General features: G+C 43.2%; 1 long non-coding RNA gene across 8 annotated transcripts; it reads left to right on the top strand.

The window, feature by feature from the left end:
* Positions 1-1,048: 1,048 nt before the first annotated feature.
* LOC125510958 lies at positions 1,049-26,412 on the top strand. 8 transcript variants are annotated; one of them, XR_007284840.1, is made up of 7 exons: positions 1,049-1,340; positions 1,936-2,168; positions 2,274-3,241; positions 4,133-4,216; positions 4,407-4,489; positions 24,235-24,443; positions 24,540-26,412. It is a non-coding gene; the product is annotated as an uncharacterized LOC125510958 (long non-coding RNA). The 8 variants fall into 8 exon arrangements; XR_007284838.1 differs by having other exon boundaries at positions 24,235-25,168; positions 25,728-26,412; XR_007284839.1 differs by having other exon boundaries at positions 24,235-24,700; positions 25,000-26,411.
* The last annotated feature ends 1,155 nt before the right edge of the window (positions 26,413-27,567 follow it).

The following is a 27,567-nucleotide window of genomic DNA, read 5'->3' as shown; positions in this document are numbered from 1 at the left end:
CAAAATGAGAGCATGTTTCTCACCTTTTCGAAAGTCGTTTCCGAGAAGCACGGTCGTGCATCTCGTGAAAGCAAAATTATGGTTCTCGCGGAAGCAAAAATGTGTCTCTCGCGAAAAAAGAAGAGAAACCACGTTTTTTCGTTTTTCGAGAGGCGCGGTTGTGACTCTCATGAAACCAAACCACGCCTCTCGCAAAAACAAAATCATACCTCTCACAGAAGAAAAAAGAAGAGAAACACGTTTTTTCGTTTCCTTGAGGCATGGGCGTGCCTCTCATGGAAGTAAAACGTGCCTCTCGCGGAAGCAAAACCATGCCTTTCATGAAAAAAAAGAGAAAACTCAACGTGCTTCTCGCGGAATCAAAACCGTGTCTCTCACATAAGGAAAAAAAGATAAAAACATATATTTTTCGTTTTTAAGAGGCATAGTCGTGTCTTTCGCGAAAGCAAATTCAAGCCTCTCGCGGAAATAAAACTGTGTCCCTAACGGAAGAAAAAGAAAAGAAAACATGTTTTTTTGCGTGAAGTTTTTTTTTAATATTTTTGGTCCAGAAGCTAAGGAAGATCAGTGATAAACTGAAAAACCAAAAAAACCATCTAAAAAGTCGATAAAGCATGCGAAAAAATAAAAAATAAGCCAAAGAAAGCGCCTAGAACGCGACATATGGCGACGGGCAAGAGCATGACACGCGGTGGCGGTTGAAAGCGCATCCTCAGCCCAGACCCTTTGGAGGGCGGGGATGAGCGCTCCTCAGCTACTCCTTTCGTTCATTTTTATAAGTCGTTTCAGACAACTGGAAATAAGCTACTTTGCATTCTGTTTAAAATGTCTTAAGGCCTTATAAAAATGAACAGAGGGAGTAGCTTTTTTTTTAGACAAACTCCTCCATCAGCTAGCTCTTCGAAAGCCCACGTCGTCGCCCGCCTGGGCCTCGATATACGGCCCAACAGGGTCCAATTTCAGTTTTGTCGTACGGGCACATCCAGAAGCGAGCCCACGTCGGTCGGACTCCTTCTTCCCCCACGGACTTCCCCGCGCGCCCTAAAAATTCCAGCCACCGCCGCCTCTGCGATTCCCCAATCCCCACTTCCCCATCTCCTCCATCCCCCAAACCCTAAATTCCAGTCGTCGCACCAGCCGCGGAACCCTAGCTCCGGTGCTACTGCCAGATCAGGACACCTCCTCCGGCGGAATCGGCGGCGGCTCCTTCCCGGCGCCACACCTCGGAGGCTTGCGCTGCTCGGCGCGCCCCCCGTCGCGTCCTTCCTCCGGCTACGCCTTCAGGATTCGCGCCGCTCTGGTCCGAGGGCTTTGAACCGTCCTCTTACCTCTGTGCACATGTATGATTTTGCCCTTGGTAGCAGTAGTCTCTGTTCTTGGCCATTTCTGTCGTTGATGTAGGTATGCACCCCCGATGCTATTGCAGTTGATCTTCCTAAAAGAAGTTTGGTCCTTATGCAATGCAATTCATTGACGCACACAAGCAGGCCGCAGACTGGCTTCCGATCTCTATTGATTCTGATTCATGCACCAACTACTATTCTATGCAATTAGTAATTACAGTATTAGATATCAATGGACCATCAAAACTTCAGGAAAAAGTTCTGATAAGCTGCAAACTCTTCAATCCTTGCTAGATTGTCTGTCATGTAATTAGCTGATAACTTATGACAGATGTTCTTGTCATAGAATCAGATACATTAGCCATGGCTTCTGGCTATCAATAGAAGCACACAAACGTTCCCTAAGCGCATTACTGATAATATCCAAAACAATGACCCCATGTTAATGGCCGGCTATGTCTAAATACCATATTTAGTCCAAGTACTATTGCTTGTTTACTAGGGTGGATTTTCTCTCTGGTAATATTTCCGATTGTTTGTTATTTAGATGCTACATGTTATAGTCTCAGGTTTATATTATTGTCCATTGTAGGTCTTATCCGTTCATGTGCAAAGCAGGACGATTACGCCATCAACGGGTGCCGGACACGGACTCTTGCACCCTCCTTTGCCAGTGTTGTGTCATGCTCGACCATGCCATCAACTTGTGCCAGACACGGACTCCCTCCTTTGCCACATAATAGGCATCAATCGCTCTATGGAAGCATCCAATCTCGCTGCTCTACCAACTTCGCCGGAACACTGACCACCGGTGCTCCACCTCAGGTATGCTGGATCACATGCCAAGCTAAATGCGGCTCTGTTGTTTTAAAAAAGACATGATTTTTAGCTTCCATCGTTAATACCTTGCCATGTACGGACTGTCTGCAGAGTTTGCGAAGAAAAAGCGGAAACCTATAATGATGAGTGATGACTATGGTATTATATCCATCTAATTACCAGAATTAAATAGGCGTGTAGTATAGAGAGGGACATATCAAGTTTACTATGAACTCAAACAGGACAGGTTTGACAAACAACACACTTCAGGCTCTTTAATTGATTATTATTTTAGGGAGCAAAGATGCACACCTGCCTTTCTTGCGCTGTGCTGGGTGTATATAATTTCATTCTGATCACCTTGTGGGTTGGTGTGCTAGATTGCCGCCCTAACATTTTGCCGATTATATCTAATCAGTATACACTATGTTTCTGTGTTATGCTAATGGATTGGAATGAACATAAATTAACCAAGTATATTTACATGGCCTTATACTATGCTTTTCGGTTAGGTTGTTTTCAACTGGAGACAAATCAGTGTTCTTGTCATCCATGGAAGAAGCGGTCAACCTTATTACTAACTAACATGTAAACAGTTGTGTTGCCTTCCTAGTCCTATCATGGATTTTAAGCATACTACTAACGACATGTTGGCGAGTGTGGCAGGTTTTACCTAATTCAAAACATGGACAGTACTGAAATTCTAGCCTTCACGCAGCCAGTATACCCCATCTAAATTTCTGAAGTTTATGGACAGTACAACTAAATTTAGCAGCTGTTGCTAGTGAAACACAATTGGGTAGAGCAAATTAATTGCTGTTGTACTGAAACAGTAGGTTCAATTGGTTTTTGTGCAGCAGGAGGGCAGAAATTATATTACCTCCGTACTAAATACTTATCTTAGATTTGTCTAGATACGGATGATGTGCTATTCCTGGGTTATTATAATTCTTGATCATGGGCTGGCTGCTGTTGCTTCTTCCATCTCACCAAGGAATCCAGGAACTCCATTTCCTGCGTGGCAATTTGGCCAGTGAAACGGCCAGATCGGTGAGCAACTGACCGAGCAAAATCGACAGGTGTGTACATCCGTACCTAGAAAAATCTAAGACAAGTAATTCGGGACGGAGGGAGTGTATGGTACATGCCAACCTGGTCATTTTATGTGACTTATTGGACGACATTATGTATTTGGTTGTCAAATAGTTCTGTATCAGCAGACCCCTCTGTGGGTTCTGCAGGTGTATTGCTAATAGGTGTATGGCTGGATGATTTTGATAGATGATGTATTTGTGGGGTCTGGTGCTCATTATAATTGTGTGTTGGTAACAAGGATAAAAGAGAAATTCTCCTGAGTATGACCCTACTCAGCATGGGCTTAACAGTTAGTGTTTTTGTGCTACTTACCTTGCTTGCCATATGTTCATATGGCTTCTTTGTTAAATGTACAAGGTATACTTGCTGTGATATGTCTTAGCACTTCTATAAGCTGACACAAGGTACCCCGATTGTAGTTATATTGATTCAGTTTAACAACAACGGTTGATATAGTGACAAAATTCCATTGTTGTATATAGCATCAGGATTTTAACAACTTAACACCTCTTTTCTCAACCAGAATTTCAAATCATAGACGATGGGTGTTGAACTGCTAGAATATTTATGTCCTTGTTGCAATGCATATGCATACGTGCTAGTTTATTCCAAAAGAGAATCATGCTTTTTTGAAGGAGACTAGCTTCTATAGACTTGCATATGTTGTAACGTTTCCTTTTGCTACCTTGTCAAAGTGCAAATTTTCAGTTTTTGTTTGTGCCAATCCATTTATAAGCTGTTGTGCTACAGTTTCGAACGAACTACGAAAAATGTTGTGGTAATGAATCCTTGTTATTATTTACTGAATTTTATGCCCTCCATCGCGCAGTTCAAAGGTTGGAGATACTTACTATTATGCTTTGGTCTGTATGTAGGTTGTTTTCTTATTGCAGACCATGCTTTAGAGACACACAAACCGCTACTGCTGCTTTTGCTTTGTGACATTTTCAGATCCACAGGTAATTTAAGTCTAACTTGCTCCTGTGGTTAGGCCATATACCCAATAGATATTCAAATCTTCTATGTGCTGCATGGTAGATGCACTCTCAAGCACCATCTTGGTGGTTGCACAGTGTGTAGTTACAATTCTTTGTAAGGTCATTAGTAAAATAGGCAAGTGTAACTCCCTTTTCCCCTCGTTTCCTACAGATAGATCTGCTGATGGATTTAAGTTTCATTCACCAACTTCAAATACTCAATTCCTCAGAGATGAGGATCTTTCTGCAGCTCATGTGAGTTCACTCTATAAGTATGATACAACCTGCATGCATATTTGTTCGACACCTCATCATTAATATCTTCCTTCTGAAATCGCAAACATAGCTATTTATTTCAGTTACAATTACTTCTATAAGTTTTTGTCAAAGTTCAAAAGATTTTTGTATTTTTCCATCATGTAATGCACGCCCTAGGGTGGAATAGAGATTGCCTTCTGGAGGATGGTGATAAGTTCCCTTGTATTTACGTATGATATTATAGAGTACAGACATGGGCCTAGACATCTAGCCAAACCTACATACGATTTCTAAAATGATATAATTATAACCGTAAACCTACATCAGAAGAACCCACTACACGTGGACTAGTAGTGTAGTGAAGAGGATGAGGAGGAATCATCGGAAAGCCTTAAGGGACAAGTGAGGTGAGGTAGCCCTAGGTAACAACCAAGGTGGTGTAGCGGGAAGACAGAGTGGGATGGGTGGAAGAGGGCAATACATGAGTGATAGGTGTATCGAGGAAATTGAGTAAAGAAATATCGTTAATGTGGGAGGCCAAAGGGATGGACCTGGATAGAAAGGACGAGACTCATGAAAAGTCACATACCGAGAAATCCGTATCTGACTACCGATAGGATCCCAACACTAATAGCCCTTGTGCTCATCATCGCTAGACTCTAAGAAGACCCATTCAGCAGGCTGAGCAGTCAGATTGGGGTGTTCACAAAGGTAAGAAGAACGCTGCAAACGCAATAGAACAAAAGAAGCGTCACATGATCGACCAAAAAGACGCTCGAGAGGAATCTCACCCTGCGAGAGCATCAATCTTCGATGCCATCACACAATGCCATTTAGGATGAATAACAACGTCGGAATAAGAAGTCGTCTCGGGTAAGAGCGACGCAATAACAATATCGGTCAGTACGCAAAACCGGGTGAGCTTGGAAGCCATAAGTAGTCGGAGCTAGAGGTAGTGCGTTGCCAATAGAAGAAGACATAGTAGCCGAGGAAGATGGCTCATGAGAAGAATCCACAACACGCGGGCGATCAGTTTAGCTAATGACTGGGAGGGAAGTACCATCCGTAGTAAGAACATGAGCAACAAAATCTAGAGGTGGAATGGAGGGCGAATTAGAATTATCTTAAGTTGTATGAAAAGGCGCCTGAGTACCAAGGATCCATGGAGGTGTACCTGATATTGTAAAAAGATATTGTAAAAAAGTGGTCTCTCCGCACCACTAGAGGAAGTAGGAAAACTTGCAAAGCCTATCGATTGAAGAACCAAAATAAGCAGCTAGCAAACACCTACGTCATGTAATCAATCTCGAGCGTAGCCATGGGCTCAACTGAAGAGGTCGATGAAGAAGCATCATGTGATGAAGAACCAAAAACGGTCTTTTAGAGGTGATTGGGGATCGTTACCTGTTTTTTCATTTCTTATTTTTATACGTTTCTCTATATCTTTGTTTTGTTTTTCTTTTGGCTTCTTCCTGTTCGTTTTTTTCATTCCTTAAATCTTTTGAACATTTCTCAAATTTGTGAACAAATTTCAATTCGTGAACGTCCATTAAATCCGCAAACATTTTCGAAATTGCTAAAAAGGTGATTTCCCAAACGTTCTTCAAATTCATGAATATATTTTTAATTTTTTTAACCTTTTCCTATTCGTAAATATTTTTGAATATGTGAACATTTTTCGTATACATGAACAGTTTTGGCATTTGCCAATCGATTCTAGAATCCGTGGACATTTTTCGAATTAGTCGCCAACATTTTTCAAATTCCTGGACATTTTGAATTTGTGAACATCTTTGTGAAAACGTGTTTACATTTTTTGAATTAGTGAGCATTTTCTTAGAACCTGCAAACATTTTATGAACTTGACGCAAACATTTTATGAATTCATGAACTTTTTTTGAATAGATGGAACATTTTTCGAATACGTGAACATTTTTTAAAATCCCTAAATATTTTTGAATTCATGAACTTGTTTTGAATACGTGAACATTTTTTAAATAGGAGAACATTTTTGGTATCCCCAATTTTTTTTTGAATCTGTGCACATATTTTGATTTCGCCATAAACATTTTTTGAATTCGTCAATATTTTTTGGATTCACAAACATATATTGAATCCGTGAATATTTTTTGATTTCGCAAAGACCTTTCAAATTTGCCTTTCATGTTAGTAGATTCTGAAAATATGTTGTGATGTATAAAGAATGACGTTCAACGTTATGTTTAGTGTTTGGGTCAAAATAGTATTTGAAAGCAGGGGTTAAAAGTTTGCCAAAGAAGGAGATTATCATTGGCCTTGATATAGACTATGACTATATCTCACCCGGTTTTGTTCAAAAGGGTATCCCACTTTGTAGAAGAATGCACCAACCATTTTGGCAGTGGGCTGAACTCATCTCAACAATTTTGATTAGGCCTCGTTCCCCTAATACCTTAGTCATCATCTCCTTTCCTGTATTTTTGTTAGTCTCACTCACAAACACATTGATCCGCGAGTGGGAATGCCAGCAGCCATGGCGACATTGTCCGCTACATGAGAAAATGAAGGCTCTAGCGACATTGTGTGAGAGGCATGAAGGCTCTAGCGACATTGTGTGAGAGGCATGAAGGCTCTAGCGACATCGTGTGAGAGGCATCGGCGCTAGCGAGTTTGCCACCATCCTAGCCACAACGACAATGCCGCAAATCATATAGTGGAGGGTAGAGGTGCACTTGAACAGGGGCAATGTACACTGTTTCTTCTTTCGGGTGAGTGGAAGCTAGGTAGATAAGTCTCCCGACAAGATGAAGGTAACACGTTGGATCAGACAAAGTGTCACCATCGATAGGACGGAGGTGAACATTGAGCTCCATAGTAGTGGCAACAGTGCGCTCATCAGTAAGAGCGACACGAGCAAGAAGATGTTGGATCACTTTTCTTGAGCAAGAAGAGACTATAATCCTAAGAAAGTAGCCAAGAGGGCCAAGTTCAGACAAAAGAAACTGCTAACTAAGACGTGCCTCCACAAAACCAGCGACAACCACCACAGAGGCAAAGCACTCAAACCAGGTGCTAGGGCTTGCTTAGAATTCCATAGAGAGCGAGGAAGAAGACGTAGCATGTCGTCAAGAACAGAATACCCAAGTGGTGGTTGCATGTAAACCTCACGTAGCTCCCTATTAACAAAGGCATTCTTAGCATCAAGCTGGGCCACAACAAAAAGTGTGTGAATAGTAGTCATATGGTTCACAGAAGCAAAAAAGTCTTATCGGAATCGAGACCGTGCTCCTGTTGAAAGCCATGAGACACTAGATGAGCTTTGTAATGCTCAATAGAACCATCTGAGCGAGTCTTTAACCTTGTAGACCCTTTATAAGTGATGGGATGAAGACGAGGAGGAAGAGAAACAAGATCCCACATGTTGGTGCGCTCAAGTACATCAACCTCCTCTGCCATTGCAACGTACCGGTATGAAAACCATCATGATAAGAAGCCGACTCAAGAACAATAGCGCTAGCGCTTGGAAGACCATGGCGGTCAACATGTGGAAGGCGAACGGGCACACAAGCCATAAGTAGGCTGAGATGGGGAAGATGGCATATCTGTAGACACATCTATAACACGTGAATGACGTGTATAAAAGCGAGGAGAAGATGAAAGAATACGAGCAGGAATCATCTGGGCAATCTTGGGTGATTGTGACAAGGAAGTCACTGGTGATGAAGGTGTTGAATTATGTGACAAGCGACGTGTGGAAATCATAAGAGATGATGTTGGATTTGTAATAATTAAAGAAGCATGAGCAGTATGATGAATGGATAAGGGCTCAGCAGGAGTGTCGGGAAAAGTCATGAAAGATATATCCTCCATTGAAAAGGTTAAGGAAGATGGACACGAGTAGAACGGACTAGACTCATCAAGTCACATCTCGAGAAATAGGCATCGGACGATGAACATGATCACAACAGAGAGATCCCTTATGCTCATCGTTGTATCCTATGACGACACACTCAACACGCCGAGCAGTCAGTTTGGTGCCTTCACAAGGGGCAAGGACATAGCAAACAAAACCAAATAATTGAAGCGCCGATAATCAAGAAATGATCACACTTGAAAGGAACGCTACCCTATGGAGCTCTGGATGGCTAGATGGAGTGGTGACAGACTTGGCTCGAAAGTGCGGCGGAAAGAGAGGCCATCAACGCACGAGCCGTCTCAAGAAGGTAAGGATGCTTGTGACACCATTTTGAGCATGAGCACCAGGAAAAGAGATCTGAGCCAGGACTCCATGCAAGAGCTTGGAGATATACTCTCCAGTAGAGTCATCACATAACACAGTAGGTGTTGAGAACTAAATGTGAACCATGCCAGCAAAACGCTTATGTATAGATAAGACCTCACTACGAGAAGAATAAAGTATATCCAGATGTGTGGAGAGAAATCATCTATAAAGATAATATACTAGCGATGACCTCGAGGCGATGATGCCATTGCTGAAAATAACTGGTTAACAAGGCAACAATGGCGAAGAGATTGGCGGTAGTGGCAGCAGATGGATTTGGTCTAGCATCCCACGTGCGTGTGCACTCTTCGTTCCTCGTTGATCCGGCTTGGTGTTCTTGTCCTGTTTGCGGGTTTTGTGTCACGCACTTGATTAAGCATCCCACGTTCTCCTAATGTGCGCCCTTGGCCTTGACGATAGGTAGCGCCGTGTTCTCGGGCATGTCCCGTGGGTAAAATCCAGGTATGCACCAATTGTCCGAGCTCCTGCTCACCATTGGTGGTGCTCGAGCGTGCGGTTATGGTGTCGCCCAGCAAGGGAACACGGGATGTGGGATCGAGACAGCACACATAGCAACCTGCCACCAGGCAAAGGATGCCCATCCGGACTTTTACAGGGAGCGGAGGTGGACGCAAAGGTGGATGTTGAGCACCATAGGAGTCTAAACAGTGCGCTCATCAGTAAGAGCATCACGAGTAAGAAGATCATGGATATACTTCCCTTAGGAAATAAAAAAGTCAGAGGTAGAAGAAACCTCAATCTCGTAGTGACAAAGACCAAGATCAGACATAAGAAACTCACAATGACGAGCCTTCACAAAGGCAATGTACTTGAGAGTCGTAGCCGGTGATGATTGAAATATAGAAGTAGTGTTCAACCACGAGTTGAATGGTGAAGCGGCATAGTAGTAGGGGAAGACATGGTGGGATGGGTGGACGAGGGTAATACTTGAATGATAGATGTATTGAGGAAATTGAGGAAAGAAATGTGGTTGGGGGGGCAAAGGATTTGATGGACCTAGATAGAAAAAGGACTGAAACTCATGAGAAAAGACCTAGATGTATCGAGAAATGCGCATCCGACTACCGATAGGATCCCAACACCAATAGCCCTTGTGCTCATCATTAGACTCTAAGAAGACGCATTCAGCAGGCTGAGCAGTCAGTTTGGGTTGTTCACAAAGGCAAGAAGAACGTCAGAAACACAATAGAACAAACGAAGCGTCGAGTAGTCACGAGAACAACCAAAAAGACGCCTGAGAGGAATCTCACCGCAGAGGAAGGATGAATGTTGGTGAGATAGGTCGAAGTAGAAATAACCTCAACCCAAAAGTGTGGCGGAAGAGAGGCGATGACCATCAACGCACCAGCTTCTTAAGGTGACGATGCTTGTGCTCAGCAACACCATTTGGAGAATGAGCACCAGGGCAAGACAACTGAGCTAGTGTGCCCTGCTTAGCAAGGAATCCGCGCAACAAATGAGAGATATACTCACGAGCAGAATTTGCATGGAAGACACAAATAATAGGAGTGAAGAAAATTGGGTATGAACCCTGGCGACAAACTTAAAATATATCCATGCGCGTCGAGAGAAATTGTCTATAAAGGTAGTATAGTAGAGATGGTCGACTTTCGAGGCAAAAGAAGTTGGGCCCCAAATATCGGAGTAGAGATTGAATCGAACCTATTTACCAAGTCGACAAACTTGCCAGTCTAAAGACACATTGCTAGTCTAAAGACACATTGCTAGTCTAAAGACACATTGCCAGTCTAAAGACACATCGCTAGAGATAGATCCAGTAAGACCATGTCAAACCAAGGATGGGTGACGAGAGCCACACAAGTGAAACAAAATGATGATGCCACCTAAAAGCGCTAGACGAGGTACTAGATGCGGAGAGATTGGCGGCGATGGCAACAGAGTGAAGGTGAAGCCAGTCAAGATTGGAAGGACGCGAAGATAGTCTCGCTAGGAGGATGAGCTAACTGAACTTGTTACCAAGTCAACAAAGTTGACAGTCTAAAGACACATTGCCAAAGATAGATCCAAGAAGACCACGCCGGTATCTTTCCATATTTGGGGACTTTTTCAAATTTGTAAACTTTTTTCAAATCCATGACCTTTTTTTTCCTTCCAAATTTATGAACTTAACGAATTCATGTTTGAAAGCCATAGGAAGGGCACAAACTCAAGAACTTTATTCCTTCCAAATTCACGAATTTCCAAATTCACGGTGGCGCCTGAGCATTTGGCTATTGTGGCGTCCATCAATGGAACACATACGTGGTATCAAGGAAGGGCACAAAGCAACCCGCGGCCAGGCAAAGGATGCCCAATCGGACTGGCAAGGAGCAGAGAGTGCATGGGAGGTGTGAGGGAAGAGGGCACTAGGAGGAGAAAGACATTCTTGACATCCAGTTGAGAGACATACCAACGGCGAACAGAAGCCACGACGAGAATCGTGCAAAGAGTGGTCATGTGGGCCATAGGAGCAAATGTCTCATCGTGGTCATGACCATGTTTCTGCTGAAAGCCATAGGCCAAAATACGAGCTTTGTAACGCTCAAGAGAACCATCAATCTTAACCTTATAGACCCACTTACAAGTGATGGGACAAACATACGGAGGAACGGAAATGAGATCCCATGTGATGGTGCGCTCAAGAGTAGCATTCTCCTCTGCCATCGCATGCTACCGTTCCGGATGAACAATGGCGTGACGCTAAGAAGTCGTCTTGAGAAGAGCAGCACAGAATAACCATATTGGTCATACGTAGGTTGAGCGCGAAGCCATACATAGGTTGTGCTGGAGGTGGTGAAGCCGCGGGTGATGATGGCGTGGGTCTACAACACTAGTACAAGAAGAAACAGTGGGATGGGTGGATGAGGGCAATACATGAGTTATAGGTGTATCACGGATATTGAGTAAAGAAATATCTTCATCAAAAGTCACTCACTGAGAAATGCACATCCGACTAATGATAGCCCTTGTGCTCATAATTGTATCCTAATAAGACACATTCAACAGACTTAGTAGTCAGTTTTGGTGTGTTCACATGTAGCAAGAAGAATGTAGCAACCACAACGAAACAAGTGATAAAGCGAAGATATCGTAGAACACGGAGGAGGTGACTAGCGGGTCGAAGCGGGAGTGCAGACAAACTGACTTAGAATTTGACGGGATATGAAATGTCCGGGCGAGTGACATCTAAATAGACAAGACCGTCAACAAGATGACAATAGTACAGCAGATCAGACAAAGCCTCACTGTTAGAAGTACAGAGGTGGATGATGGGGTCCATAGGAGTCTCTTGAAAAGAAAGAAGAAACCTCAATCCCAGTGAAGTAGCGAAGAAGACCAAGATCAGGCATAAGAAACTACTCGGTAAGACAAGCCTTTCCAGAGGCAGTGTACTCAAAGTCGTCGTGTGTGATGATCATGTCATTGACATATAGAAGATTTTGACCATGAGCGAAAGGTGGATATAAATTGCAGATCATGAGCACTCGACAAAACCGATTGTAGTCACCACAGAGACGAAACATTGAAACCAGGCATGAGTTCGCTTAAGGCCATAAACAGGGCAACGAAGATAACAGATCATGCCATCAGGAACATGACACCCATGTGGAGGCTACAAGTAGGCCGTCTCATGCAACTCACCATTAAGAAATGCATTTTTGACATCAGCTCAGACAAACCAGTGGTAAACGGAAGCCACAACAAGAAGTGTGCGAAGAGTGGTCATTTGGGGCATAGGAGCAAATGTCTCATCATAGTCACGACCATGTCCTGCTTAAAGCCACGAACCACGCTACGAGCTCTGTAATGCTCAAGAGAACCATCAGGCTCTTAACCTTGCAAACCCACTTAGTGATGGGATGAGCACGAGGAGCAAGGGAAATGAAATCTCACGTGTTGAGAGAAATTGTCTATAAAAGTAGTAGTAGTGATGGCCTCCTTTCGAGGCAAAGTGAGCCGAATCCCAGATATTAGAGTGAACAAGCTTGAAAGGACGTCGAGACGCAATCTCACTATGAGGATAAGCTAACTGAACCTGTTTATCAAGTCGACAAACACATAGTCTAAAGACACATCGCTAGAGATAGATACAGGAAGACAACGTCAAACTAAGGATGGGAGACGAGATACACACAAGCGACCCAAACGATGATGCCAGAAAGAGCTGGTAGACGAGGTAATAAAGGCGGAGAGATTGGCGTCGACGGTAGTCGAGGGAAGGTGAAGCTAGTCAAGCTCCAAGAGGCCCTAGGAGTCACAACATTGAGGTCCAGCACCAAGTAAGTGTACCCATGTGATGACCCTAATCCTAACCCACTTGGCTCCCGGCTAAACATCTGATTTTTTTTCAAATGCGTGAACCTTTTTCAAAATTGCAATTTTTTTTCCAAATTCACGAACTTCTTCCAGAATTTGTGTGTGAACATTTTTTGAGTTCCTAAACCTTTTTGACTTTGTGATTTTTTTCCCAATTTGTGAGCTTTTTTCACCACTTTCCCACGCCAAACCTTATTCAACGCTTAAGGCACCACATTTTATTTTTTGGTAGAAAGTGCACACCCTGTTCGACCTTCGGCCTTGGCCCATTTACTTCTTCACACCGAACGCTCGTATTTTTCTTCTTCGCATGTTACAATTTTAGGAATCTTTTTGGGCTTTCTAGAAGGTGCCTACATATTCTGGGCCGTTTTCTGTGCTGTTTTTTACTTTTGTTTTAACCGAATTTTAGTTTGGGGGGCATGGGAGAGGATGGCCGTGGATAGAAAGGACGCGACTCATCAGAAGTCACATATCGAGAAATGCGCACTAGACTATCGATAGCCCTGATACTCATCGTCGTACCTAAGACGACACATTCAACAGACTGAGTAGTCATTTTGTTGCGTTCATGGGGTGCAAGAACATATCAAACACGTTGAATCACGTGATACGTGTCCAAACGAAGATATCATAGAACGCGGAGGAGGTGGCTAGTGGGTTGAAGCGGGAGCGTAGAGAAACTGACTTAGGTTATGACGGGTTATGAAATGTTCGAACAAATAGACAAGACTCCCAACAAGATGACAGTAGTGCGTCAGATCGGACAAAGCCTCACTGTTAGAAGCACAAAGGTGGATGTTGAGGTCTATAGGAGTCATAACAGTGTGCTTATTAGTAAGAGCAGCACGAGCAAGAATATCTTGGATATACTTCTCTTGGCAAAATTAAGAAGCCATTAGAGGTAGAAGAAACCTCAATCCCAAGGAAGTAGTGAAAGGAGTAAAAGATTCCGACCATATAAAGGCAATGTAGTCAGAGTCGTCACGAGTGATGATGATGTCATCGACATATAAAAGATTCCGACCATGAGTAGAAAGGTGGATATAAATTGCAGATCATGAGCACTCACCAAAAACCAACCCCAGTCACCATCGAGACGAAACGCTCAAGCTATGGGTTTGCTTAAGGTGATAGTCATGGCGACGAAGACAACAAATCATGCCATCAGGAACAGGATACCCAGGTGGAGGCTACATGTAGACCGTCTCATGCAACTTACCATTTAGAAAGGCATTTTTGACATCAACTGAGAGAAACCAGTGGTGAATAGAAGCCACAACGAGAAGTGTGCAAAGAGTGGTCATGTGGGGCATAGGAGCAAATGTCTCATCATAGTCATGGCCATGTTCGTGCTTAAAGCCTCATACCACAATACGAGCTTTAAAACGCTCAAGAGAACCATTAGAGTCTTAACCTTGCGACCCACTTACAAGTGATGGGACGAGCACGATGAGAAAGGAATTGTGTTCCTATGTGTCGGTGCGCTCAAGAGCAGTAATCTTCTGTGTCATCACATGTTGCCATTTAGGGTGAGCAACAACATCATGATAAAAAGTCGTCTTGAGAAGAGCGGCACTAGAATAACCATAGTGGTTAATAGGTGAAAGTGGCTGAGCGCGAAAGCCATAAATAGGGTGAGTTGGAGGTGGTGCATGGCCAACAGAAGGAGACATAGTAGTCGAGGGAGATGGCTACTGAGAAGATATGAAGAATCTTGAGGAGCTTTAGCCCGATGAGGCACATTTAGACCACAATATGAGCTTTGTAACGCTCAAGAGAAACAATTAGAGTCTTAACCTTCTAGACCCACTTACAAGTGATGGAACAGGCATGGGAGGAAGGGAAATGTGATCCCACGTGCTGATGCGCTCAAGAGTAGCAATCTCCTGTGACATCGCCGTTCAGGATGATCAACAACATCACGATAAGAAGTCGTCTTGAGAAAATCGGCTCCAGAATAACCATAGTGGTCAATAGGCGGAAGCGGTCGAGCGCGGAAGCCGTAAACGGGGTGAGCTTGAGGTGGTGCATGGCTATTGGAAGGAGACAGTAGTCGGGGGAGATGGCTAATCCAAAGAACCATTAGTCTTAAGAGAACCATTACAATCTTAACCTTGTAGACCCACTTACAAGTGATGGGACGAGCACTGTGTTCCCACGTGTCGTGCGCTCAAAAGAAGCAATCTCCTATGCCATCGCATGTTGCCGTCCAGGATGGGTAACAACGTACAATAAGTGGTCTTGAGAAGAGCGACACCAGAATAACCATAGTGGTCATTAGGCAGAACCGACCGAGCGCGAAAGCCATAAATAGGGTGAGTTGGAGGTGGTCCATGGCCAACAGAAGGAGATATAATAGTCGAGGGAGATGGCTACTGAGAAGAAGATATGAAGAATCTCGAGGAGCTTCAGCCCAAGGAGGAGGCACATTCAGACCACAGTATGAGCCTGTAATGCTCAAGAGAAACCATTAGAGTCTTAACCTTGTAGACCGACTTGCAAGTGATTGGGTGGGCGCGGGGAGGAAGGGAAATGTGATCCCATGTGCCGATGCACTCGAGAGCAGCAATCTCCTGTGCCATCGCATGCTGCCGTTTAGGATGAGCAACAACGTCGCGATAAGAAGTTTTGAGAAGAGCGACTCCAGAATAACCATAATGGTCATTAGGTGGGGACAACAGAGAACAGAAGCCATAAATAGGGTGAGCTGGAGGTGGTGCATGGCTAAGGTAAGGAGACATAGTAGTCGGGGGAGATGGCTAATCAAAAGGAGATATGAATCTTGAGCTTCAGCCCCGAGCACAATTCTTAAACACTTGCTCTAACCTTTCTTGCTTTGGAGCATTGCTCTTGGATAGCTCAGTGAGCTCTTTCATCTGGGTGAGGATGGTGATCTAAGCTTCTTCATGGGAAAAGCTTTTTGATGAAGCCCTTGAGCAAGAAGGTAGTAGATACATTTTCTTCATTACAATCTACAACACACAAACGACCAGTGTAGTAAAGAAGAGGATGAGGGGGAATCGCCGGGGAAGCCTCATGGGATGGGCAAGGTGAGGTAGCCTTTGGCAACGAACAAAGTGGGGAAACCACAAGTCATGACGACGTGGGTCCTACAATAGTAGTATGGGAAGACATGGTGGGATGGGTGGACGAGGGTAATACATGAGTAATAGGTGTATCGAGGAAATTGGGGAAAGAAATATCTTCAATGGGGGAAGTAGAGCATGGGCGTGGATGGAAAGGACAACCAGAAATGTGCATTTGACTACCCATTGCATCCCAACGTCAAGGGCCCTTGTGCTCATCGTTGGAACCTAAGTAGTTAGTTTGGTGCTTTCACTGGGCCAAGAAGTAGCAAACGCAATGAAAGAAAGGATAAATGTCCAGACGACAATATCATAACACATGAAGGAGGTGAGTCTAGTGGGTTGAAGTGGGAGCACAAACAAACCGACTTAGAATGTGAAGGAACATGAAATGTTCGAATGAGTGACATCTAAATAGAGAAGACTCCCAGCAAGATGACGATAGCTCGTCAGATTAGAAAAGGCTCATCGTTAGAAGCACAAAGGTGGACGTTCAGACCCATAGGAGTCTCAACAGTGCGCTCATCAACAAGAGCAGCACGAGCAAGAAGATCCTGGATATACTAATCTCGCAAAATAAAGAAGCCATCTGAGGTAGAAACCTCAATAATCCCAAGAGAGTAGCGAAGAGGACCTCGATCAGGCATAAGAAACTACTCAGTAAGACGAGCCTTCACAAAGGCAATGTACTCGGAGTCGTTGCAAGTGATGATCATGTAATCGACATATGAAAGAAGAGTCTGGCACTGGGCTGAAAGGTGGACATAACGCGCAGGATCATGAGCACTCGCCAAAAACCAACTACAGTCACCATCAAGACGAAATGCTCAAGCCATGCACGATGGGTTTGCTTAAGGCCATAGAGGAAGTGAGGAAGACATCATATCATGCCATCAGGATCAGAATACCCTGGTGTTGGCTACATTAAAACAGACATTCTTGACATCAAGCTGAGAGACAGACCAATGGCGAACATAAGCCATGGCGAGAAGTTTGCGAAGAGTGGTCATCTGGACAATAGGAGCAAATGTCTCACCGTAGTCACAACCATGTTCCTGATGAAAGCCAAAGATCACAATACGAGCTTTGTAACGTTCAAGAGAACCATCAAAGTCTTAACCTTGTAGACCAACTTACAAGTGATGGGACGAGCACGGGGATTAAGGGAATTGAGATCCCATGTGCTGGTGCGCTCAAGAACAACAATCTCTGCCATCGCATGGTGCCGTTCGGGATGAACAACTACTCGATAAGTCGTCTCGAGAAGAGCCGTGCTAGAATCTTATGTCTACTAATTGGAGGCACCATACGAGCCTTCAGGTTAACCCTCGCGCAAGATCGAAAGTAGTGTCTGAACAGGCCAAAATTCATTGCTAGCCTTCTGATTAGCTACCAGATACTGGCACACCACGCGGTTGTTCCTGCGTCTCACCTAAAGCCTCGAGGCCGCCATCAAAGCAATCTACTGACCCCCTCTTCCAATTTGATATGGCTCTCGACGCCTCATATCATTGCAGGTCACAAAGACACTGTGCATCCGAAGAGTCTTCGTGTTATCGGTACGCATATCTACTGCAGTTGCACTATCTACATTGACCAACCATCTCCCTTGCCATTGCCCGCACTGTCGGCTGATGCCTCTGGACAAGGACCGACGCACACTGCGACATCTACTTTAAGCTGCATCCCTATGTTGTTGTGGCTACCTTCCTCTCCTCATTAGTGGGATGTTGCCTTCTAGTTGCTCCCTACTGCTAAAATAATGGCGAGGTTGAGGCCCATGGTCATGGGAGATGATACGGTTAGTGGTGACCGTGAAGGGTTGATTGGTGTAACTCTCTTCATACTCCATTGATGTCCCTTGCTCTTGCCGTGTGATGTGAGATCGGCAATCTTCTCTCTCTATGCGAATTTGCTGGGAGTTGCATGTCCTTAGATTCGTTCTACTCATGTTGATGCAAAACAAGCAATCAAGCTGTAGGGGTGCACATCATTCATATGTTGGACCAAATGCCGCAACAAAATTGGTCAAAGTCAAACGAAACTAGCTGCCCATGATGGCATCGACAAGAGTCGTGGTCTTCACCAAATCACTCACTCCAACTTGCATTAGGTTGTGTGCAGTTTGCTTCATCATCAACCATGTTATTTTCATTAAAGTTAAGCTTGGAAAGGGCAACTTAGTCTGTAGTGCTTACTGTGGTAGTCAAGTATCTAGAGTACCATGTTCTGAAAACACACACATGATGCTTCAAGCTATCCATACACTAAGATTGCAACATAATACCTATGCTTGGGCTTTGCGACAAAGATGCCAAATTGGCCTGTACTGGCTCATTATTATGCTGCAAGGGAATGCACTTTCGACAAATTGTTGTTTGCAGTACCCCTTTTTGTCAGTTAGCTTGCGACCATTAGGAATTGATTCTAACTTGCTAGGGGTTGGTCCTAGAGAATAACTTTTTTCTAGATCAGGTTACAATGTTAAAATGTATGCCGAGGCAACTCCTTGCAGCAAGGAAGAACGGAAAACATGCTTTCTATCTTCACCAACATCGTCTTCTACTCGTAATTGTTGGCTCTTTTTCATGGAAGTTCTGAAACAAAATGAGCTGGCCTAAAATCAAGGATCAATATCCAGGTTTGCCTTTGAAATCTTATTTGAGAAAAGAATTTCATAGAAGATAAGTAGAATACATCTAAACTTAATGTAAGGAGTCCCAAAACTAGCATAAAGAGTTAACAATTCCATTTTCTCCTGCTCCCTCCATCCCAAATTACTTATCTTAGATTTGCCTAGATACAAATAAATGTATCTAACACTAAAACGTAATTTGGGATGGAGGTAGTACTTATGTGATCCTCATCGGACCTCATGAAAGGCTCCAACTGATTTTTGTATTAAAAGTTAATAGGGGGGTGGGTAGTAATGTACAGAGATGTGAATTACATAGGGAAAGGGTGTGTGTTAGTAGTCTAGTAATCTAAGGAAGAGAGAGGGAGAGGGAAGTACAAACAGGGAGAGCAAGTAGGGCACTAACAAGCATTAGAGTAGCAACAAAGGATAGAATGAAGGGCTCAAGCCTCTGCTTTACCCTATTGGCCAACATAGCAACCTTTTTAAATCTGGAAAGCCATGAGTTGCGTGATGGAGGCACACCTTGAAAAAGCTTTTGATTTTGTTCCTTCCAAATCCCCCAAGCAGCTACAACAAAGACCTCCATAACATCGACGCCACATGAACCATATGCAATCTGCAGCCGCTGTCAAGCCAAACAATACCCAAGGCATTCCAGCACTAAACACTGAATGGGCATTTGAAGAAAAGGTGTGCCAGGCATTCCTCCGAGGGGTTATGGCATAAGAGGCGGCTATAATCATCATTATCAATCTTGTAGTGCCTCCTGCACAACATATTTCTTGTATTTAGACAATCAGGTAGAAGGAGCCAAGGAAACATCTTCCACTCAATAGTGCATGTGGTTCTCCATATTCAACGGGATGCATCATCCACCTGCACATCTCTAAAACAATAGGTGTAGAATTTGCTGGTCTTAAACTCTTCCACCCATATTAGGCACTCAACCAAGTGTCAATGACATTCGACGCACGGTCATCCTAATGAGTTGCAAGTCTTTGACTTCCTCGCGAGCCTCAGTGGACAAGGGTAGTAGATAGGATGCGAGGCTATTGTTATCTTGTCAGAGATCTTTCCAAAAAAGTACCGTTTTGCTATCCCCTACAGCGACTTTTATCACACCCCTGTAGATATCTGACAACTGAAGGATGTCCCTCCACTAGAAGGATCCACATATCAGAGGAGTGTGGGATCTTGTTAGTATAATATGTAGACCAAATTAACTGCACCCACGGGATATCCTCACTACTATAGAACTTATGCAACTGTTTGAGCAACAAACCGTGATTTTGCACCTCGAAGTTTGTAACATAGAGTCCACCTCTGTCTTTTGGGCGACAAACCATGTCCCAGGCAGCAAGTGAGTTCCCCTTGACTCCATCCTCAGTTTTTACGCCATAGACGGTACCTACGTAGTTTATCAAGATGTTCAATGATTTCGGGGTGTACCTTCATTGAGCACATCGCATAGATGGCCAAAGATGTAAGCACGGAGTTAACCAGCGTAAGTTTTGAACCATAGTCAAGTAGGGAAGTAGCCGTGTGCAATCTTCTCTGAATAGAAGAAACTAGTAGCATAAGATCCATGACGGAAGGGGCGGTGGTGCCCAAAGGCAACCCTAGGTACGTAAACGACATTTCTCCCACCACACACTGAAAGATCCGGGCCAAAACAAACGTTTTCTGCATGATCCAAATTGATTGGCACCATAGTTGATTTATGAAAATTAATGCACAACCCAACATAAGTTGCATAGTCCAACAGAATAAGTTTCATTTGCTCAGCTTGACGCGGGTAGGCCGACATGACCACCATGGTGTCATCGGCGTACTGAATCACCGGAGTCATTATTACAGGTTGGAATTGGGAGCTAAATTAGATTTCTGGCATGTGCATCGTTGATGGCTGATTGCAGAAGATCCGCAATCCAACTTCAAGAGAAAGCAAGCACGACGTCTTCTGGCATGTGCATCGTTGATGGCTGATTGCAACTAGAACAAAGATCAACGACGACAAGGGTTCACCCTGTCTGACCCCATGCTTGCAGGAGAACTGTCGGCCTGCCAATCCATTGACAACTCAACCGAGCTTCCTAAAGAAAAGATACAACCAATCCATTGCAGTCACTTATTGTTGAAACACATGTTCCCCATGATTTGAATCATTGGTTCATGCTCGATCGTGTCGAATGCCTTGGCAAAATCCAACTTCAAGAGAAAGCAAGCACGACGTGACACCTGACACTGGTGGAGGTATTCGAAAGCCCATGCCAAGCAGTGTTGGATGGACCTACCCTTGAAGAACCTGTACAAATTACGATGGATGATGTGAATGATAAGTTTCTGCAGGCGGTTAGCTAGGAGTTTAGTGATCAACTTCTGACAAAAGTTTAGAAGAGATTGGGCGATAATCATTTGTTGTCTGAGGTGACAGAACTTTGGGGATGAGATTGATAAAGCCGGAGTTAAGGCTACTCAAATCTAAATTCCCTTAATACAAATCCATGCAAACCTTTTATAACTCCTCTTTGATGATGTGCCGACATGATTTTAAGGAGCAACCGTTAAATCCATCGGGCATAGGTGCACGGTCAGTCGGCATGTCCCTCACAACCTGATCAATTACCTCACTTGTGAAACGAACTGTTAGCTCCTCGAGGCCATCCACACGTTTGTGATAGACGACAGGTCAAACTTCATGTCCACAGGGTTAGACTTGCCAAGTCTCTCTTTATATGTTTGGAACAAGATCGCCTCTTTGCTCGGTAGCTGTAAAATGGAAGAACTTGGTGTTAACACTACCGCCATGAAACCATCTGATTGTGTACCTCTTTTTTCAATACTCCTGTTTATATTTTAGCAGAGTCAAGAGTGCGTTTTGAGGATGAGACGGAAGTTACTTTCAAGTACCGAGAGCGAACGCTTATCCTCGATAGCATTCAGCTGAGAGAGGGCCCAATCACAGTTATCAATGTAGGTGTTCAGACGAGAGATAGTTTTGCTTGACTGGCTTTACCTTCCCTCTGCTACGACGCTGCCAGTCTCTCCACCTCCGTTGCCTTGCCTACAAGCTCTTTTTAGTAGTGGCATCATCACCTTTGTCATCTATGTGGCTCTCATCTCTCATCCTTAGTTTGACATGGCCTTCTTGGACCCGTCTCCGGCGGTGTGTCTTTAGACTGTTGGGGTTGTTGATGGCACATCTGTTGGGGTTGTCTTGTTGTTGCCATCTCCTATGGTTTTCTCACCTCGCTTGTCACAGGATTCTGCACCTTCATCTTCGATGACTTCTCTATCTCCATCAACTGAGTCCACCCTGGTGATTCCTCGTATTCTTCCATCGTTTCCTTCCTTTTTATACTCGTCGTTCATCTGTTGTGGATGTGTCTACTGATGTGCCATCTACTTCTGATGTGTCATCTTCCTCGTCTCAGTCTACTTATGGCTTGGGTCCTCCTTTGCTTCCACCTGTTCATTGCCTTGGTTTTCCAAGCGCCGCCCCTGCTGTTCTTGAGTCGACTTCTTATCGTGAAGCTGTTGTTAACTCTGAACGGCAGTTTGCAATGGTAGAGGAGCTTGATGCTCTTGGGCGCACCGGCACGTGTGATCATGTTTCTCTTCCTCCCCGTGTCCATCCCATCACTTGTAAGCGGGTCTACAAGGTTAAGACTCGCTCCGATGGTTTTCTTAAGCGTTACAAAACTCGTCTTGTGGCTTGTGGCGTTCAGCAGGAGCATGGTCGTGATTACGACGAGACTTGCTCCTGTGGCCCATATGATCACTTGTAAGCGGGTCTACAAGGTTAAGACTCGCTCCGATGGTTTTCTTAAGCGTTACAAAACTCGTCTTGTGGCTTGTGGCGTTCAGCAGGAGCATGGTCGTGATTACGACGAGACTTCTGCTCCTGTGGCCCATATGACCACTGTTCACACACTTCTTGTCGTGGCCTCTATTCGCCACTGGTTTGTCTCAGCTTGATGTTAAGACCGCCTTTCTTAATGGTGAGCTGTGTGAGGAGGTTTATATCCAGTCACCACCTGGTATTCTATTCCTGATCGTCCGTCTTCATCTCTCTCTCTCTCTCTCTCTATGGCCTTAAATAAGCCCCTGACACCTATTTTGAGCGTTTTGCCTACTGCCACTGGTTTTTCAGCGTGTGCTCATGATCCGGCGCTGTTTGTCCACTTTTCTACTCATGGTCGGACTCTTCTTCTATATGTTGACACATGATCATCACTGGCAACGACCGTGAGTATATTGCCTTTGTGAATGCCCGTCTTAGTGAACAGTTTCTTATGTCCGATCATGACTTCTATTTCTGATCATTCATTCGTGCGAGAACAAAAGCTCTATTAGTTAGAACTTACAGCAGTAGTTCTTGTAGGTACAATTGTCGTTAACCCTAACTTTTAATACTGATGCTAGCAACATTTATCTAATTTTTAATGTTGTTCAATCTGATTTTAGTACTTACCAGGGAGCCATAGTAACATACTATCCAACTTTAACTTACTAAGAGGAATAGTGGCATATTCAGGAGCCTTTTTGTGGGCAAAGTGTTTTTTTGTATATAAATGAAGTAGCACATATTGTTTCCATATGTTCTTTTCCAGTCTTTTGTGATGCCACTACCAACAAACTGTTTGTTAAAAAATAGTAAAGCTGCCACTAACATGCTCCCACAACGATTTGATGTCTTCAGCCATTCAATCACGCTCGCTGGGGGTTCAGATCTGCTAGTCATCCCACTGAATTTCATTGTGTCGTTGGCATTTGTAGTCTTTTTTTGTGAGCTCGCAAAACCTTTGTGAGTCGATATATTGAGAAGAAAGAGTATGGTTTACAGGATGTGGCAGCGTAGCTAGCATAATATCAAGGGGGGGGGGGGGGCTGTAACCCTGTTACAGCACCGAACAACGCCCAAGTCCCCCGCGACTCTTGCTTGAGCACAGCGTGGCAGCGGCGGCTTGGTCTCAAATACCGCTCCCAAGTCCCCTGTTTGTTTATAGGGCCGTAGTATGCCTGGCCAAGGTGGAATTTAGTACGTGCTCCCCACTATGCCCTACAAGGTTCTTCCTACTGAATTGAATCTGGGAATCCACCCTGGGAAGCAACATCCATCTTCTGATCTTTGTCTTGCCTCCAGTGCAATTTCAATTTGTCGAGTACTGCTCTCGATAAATTACTAGAATGGTGAATGAAATACTTGGAGGTAGGCTACCAATTTGGTAAGAATATAGATGTCATGATCTGCCTACAACTATTTTACTGCACTTAGATTTGATAAGCTATTTTTAGGCCATACTGCAGCCTAAACGTGCTCCTGCTTGCTGTTGCTAAACAGTTTGGGGCTGCTTGAGTGGATGCTCACTAAATCGTAAAAGAAGAGAAAGTGAATAACTGAATATGATGGCAGGTGTTGAACTCAGGTTTACACATTGGCGCTCATGATTTGTCAAACAAACATTATAGCCCTCATGGATGCTATTGTTTGCAAAGTTAGAATGGAACGATGCAAAGAGATTCATGATTTAGAAGAACTTACAAGGGAGGATCTGAACTGCTTTCATTGGAATTTGACGAAATTCCCAACCACATAGGTCACACAAAATTTAAGCCTCCATGGTATTAAAAATGCCATATTTGCCAGTCCTCTGTTTAGAGGTCCTTTAGTCTCATATTTCTTATGCAATTACGGTATGACAAAAATTATCATTTCAGGTTTTATCAAACGTGTTTCTCCTTTTAACGTTAGCTTGGTCAATGTGCATGCTATTCGATTATCCGAAGCAAAACTAATCCTTTGCACCCCAGCGATGGATAAAGCCAGGTCTGTTTTCCTGGGGACAACCAATCCTTGAGAAGGCCCAAAGATTTGGGGGGTAAGTTAATTTGTTAAGCATCTGAGCAAACAAAGTTCTTATTTTCTAATGCCAATTTACAGGACGTGGTTATAATTTCAGTTTTTTAGCTTCAGCCTGAAGTCATACATACATGTATAAGCCTTCAAGCATGGCAAAAATTTGATGTGTCAGTGAAATTTCGGTTCAGTTTGCCATAACAATTAATTCTACAAGTTCTCTAAAATAAAGTTGCACTACATAGTTTGATTCTGTTATCAATTCGATTTTAGTTCATTCTTCCTGAGGTTGACGTGCGAGTTTCTGCCATATTTTCATAGCAGGGAGAAGCCTTGAGAGTACATGACTTATTTGTGAATCTGGATGTTACGACTGATCATATCCAGTATAGTTGTTGAACAAATATTCTAAGCATCCCACCATCAAAGCATCCTAGCTGCATTTTCCGTTCATCATTATGAATAAAGCACTATAGCTGGGCTAACTGAGGTGAGTCGAATTTCGTTAACATTAACAATTACCCAAGAAGAAGCAACAGCTTAGCCCTTCTCAGCTAACTTTACCTTTGGTTCTCCATCAGTTAGATGACATGATTACAAATTTTACAACACTAATTACAATCTGTTCAATTAGTTTATATGTGCCAATGCTCCATTCTGTTTTTCATATCACAAATGTCTAAGTCATATATCTGCCTATATGTGATACATATGTACTTTTAGAAGTCGCACACAACGTGTGATTGTTTCCACCGTCCAAATGAATTGTTATATTCAATACATTTGAGGCTGCCTCGAAGCCTCCACCAAGAGTAAAAAGGTAAAAAGTCCCACATTACTTCAGAGGTTCATAGACCTTCAGTCAACATGCATATTTGTCTACTGTTATTTAGCTCCGAGGTAGATTTCCATTTCTTGGAGGCTCGAATGAATAAGACACTCCAATTATTATCTTATTTTATACTGTGGTGTAGTATATAACTCTAGAAGATGACAACAGTAATTTTTTTTTGTTTATGTTGTTGAAGACCAGCTTGATTTTTTTACAGGCGCACTGTGACCTGCTACTTCATTACTTAATTAACAAGTTTCAGATAGGTGAATTTCTTTTTTACCATCCTACAACATTTCTGCGAGAGTAAGAAGGACAATTGGTGTTTTTATGTATGTACCAAGCTTGATGAACGCTCACCATGAAGCCTTCCGCAGTTCACAAGCTCACCAAGATAGTTGTGCAGAATTTTCAGAATACGCTTCTCTTGCTATTTTTGTTTGGTGGCTGAGGGAATTGCAGATGCAAGCCTGCAACACTCGGTGTCTGGAAAACCTATCTTGGTCGTTACACATCAGTTCCTGGGTTCCAGGGGACACGGGCCTTTTGTCATACTTCCATGTGTCAGAAGGGCCGGATCTTGGCATTCCTGCCCTTACTCCAGAAACAGGAACTGCAGTTAAAATGTTTTCTGTTGAGCATACTTGTTCATCGTGCTGTTTCTGAACTGCTTCTGTGTCTTGGTTTCTGAAAGAAAGGCAACCCTCTGCTTGATCTAGTTTTCTTCTGTTAGTGTTCTCCTTAACACCTGAATATGAAACAGTAAAGAGATTCAGAGAAAATATGTCGTGATAAGATGTAAATTCATATACGCATTTATCACCATTAGAACCGTGAATGAAATATATACCAGTAGCAATATAAGTTCTAAATGTGCGGGTTCTTATCCAAAACAGAAGCAAGCATCGAAAGCTTCTCCTTCGTAACTTGCAAGCACTTAATGGTGAGCTAGCATCCTGTGGGGGAATATTCCCAATTTTGGGCATAAAGGCCACAGGATTCCTTTCCTTTACAGCATCCGTAACATCCTGTCTTGCAGCATCATGACGAACATTATTAGAACAGTTTTTGCAGTTGCAATCATTGCAATATCTACCTGGCGCAGAGCACTCACAATACCTAGAAATGCAGTCACAAAAGACCAATCAGTAGAATTCTACTCCCTCCGTTTCTAAATATTTGTCTTTCTAGACATTTCGAATGACTACTATATACGGATGTATGTTGACATATTTTAGAGTGTAGATTCATTCATTTTGCTTCGTATGTAGTCACTTGTTGAAATGCCTAGAAAGACAAATATTTAGGAACGGAGGAAGTATGATCTAAAAAAAAATCCAAATCGTCGCCTAGCTATTAGAAAAGGTAAGGGCCATCAACTGACTTGAGAGAATGAAAGGGGTTCACTAGTAATGCATATGTTGGGAAAGAAAGCAACATCTCATTAGTGTTGTCGATATTAGAACATTTGTATAGACTTGGTCAAATATAAAGTTTGGCTTAGGACAAAACTAAAACTTCAATCAATTTGGAATGTAGGGAGTACTTATTTGGTTATAACTTTGGCACTATTTTAGATTATGTTTTTGAAATTCAGTTAAAAATTATCTTGACAATGTAAGACGCAAAGGAATGACCACAACAATCTACAATTTTTTGTTCTCTTTACTTCCATATTTGCCATTCTAAGTACTCTAGAGACGGAGCCTGGCAAGGAAACTGTTTAACCACAAAACGCAGAACCCAACTCTGTCATCAAATTATGAAAGAAAATACTAGTAAGAAATAACGTATGTATCAGCTTTCAATTGGAGGTTTATTATACAATATTTTGCTTGTTTGTATTGTGCCCCTTTAGCGACTGGTCAGTGGTACATGGCAAATCCATACAAGCATACGCACACGTTATGCACGTAGAACCACAATGAGATATTTCATAGCAAACACTATGTATACAATAAATGAGCACTGATCTTAAAGGCTAGTAACATGACTTGAGGGATAAAATATTAACCTAAAAGATAAATTCAATAGCAACAAAATCCCTTGAACAAACT

Source organism: Triticum urartu, chromosome 5 (assembly GCF_003073215.2).
Source record: "Triticum urartu cultivar G1812 chromosome 5, Tu2.1, whole genome shotgun sequence".
Classification (NCBI taxonomy): domain Eukaryota; kingdom Viridiplantae; phylum Streptophyta; class Magnoliopsida; order Poales; family Poaceae; genus Triticum; species Triticum urartu.
The sequence above is the reverse complement of the archived record's forward strand: the minus strand, read 5'-3'. Positions and strand labels throughout refer to the sequence as shown.